The sequence below is a fragment of the Otolemur garnettii genome, unplaced genomic scaffold (genome assembly GCF_000181295.1).
Source record: "Otolemur garnettii isolate 467f Iridium unplaced genomic scaffold, OtoGar3 scaffold00207, whole genome shotgun sequence".
NCBI lineage: Eukaryota > Metazoa > Chordata > Mammalia > Primates > Galagidae > Otolemur > Otolemur garnettii.
The window spans coordinates 28,327-29,579 of NW_003852602.1; positions in this window are offsets into that span (position 1 = coordinate 28,327).

Here is a 1,253-nt window from a genome sequence, read left to right on the forward strand (position 1 = left end):
AGGACCATCAACTTTACTGAATTCGTGTATTTAAATGCTAATTTCATCCTGAAACACCTTCATAAAAGCTCACTGAAATAACGTTTAGTCCACACACCTGTGGCCAGTCAAACTGAAGTATAAAATTGACCATTGCAGATATTGAATTTGCTTTTTCTTAATAGCATCATAAGCATTAAGACCTTACATGTAATATAATTAAAAGACTAGTATTAATAAAGTTCTAGACATCTTACATTGAAATTAGAGAGTATAATGTTTGCACGAATGTGTGCATGACCCTCCATATAATCATATCTTGCTCTCAATGAGCCTATTTCATAAAGTCTTTATTATTGAGATCCAGAAACGTTACTGTAAATTTCCTTCACAAACTTTTTCTGGAAACCTGCTGCTATTGTAGGAATACCATTGTTTGAGTACCTTCCCCACATTTTATGAACATCTAGCATGATGATTATGACAAATAACATGGAATTCATTTTTAAAGTGTCTTATTAATTGTCCCAGGCCACATGGCCAGTAAATAACACAGACATATCTAAATTCAGGTCTGTTTGGTGGGTTGGAAAGAACATGAGCTTTGGCCCAACTGCCACACTCTTACCGGATCAGATCAATAAATACAAAAAACCTTTCAAGTGTAACATGAAGTTACACCAGGCCACCTCACCTTTATCCTGAAAGATGCATTTCTTATTATTAATATGAGTAGAATAATGTAATGGTGTTATGCAGGTTTCAAAATGATGAGACAAAAGAATTTTAGGGCACTGGAGGTTGTTTAAGGATGAGTCTATAAAATTTCCAGTACAATTCAAGAAATTGCAAAAAAATGATAATGATAGAACATAGAGAAAGTTCTACAACTTCCTTTTGTATAGTATTGGGGAAGGAGAGGTATACAAGCTTAATGCTAAACACAAAAGTTTTCAAAGCTCCAAATAGTCTATTTAAAAGTCTGAATTCAGAGTTAAAGCAATGATACCAGAAGCCACACGTGATTTATAGATAGGTAGACATAGACATACAAAGCTATAGATAGAAATATTAATTGAATTTTCATCCAAGCCAGATAATTTTCTTCTTTCTTAACATTACACACACACATATTTCTGCCTAAACTAATCAAAATGGTACTATTTATTTTTCTATTTTTACTAAAGTTTGCTATACACTTCACAAATACTTTTTTCTGTATCTTTTAGAGAAAAATTCTTCAAACCAGATGGTTGGTCTTAATTAATTCTTAT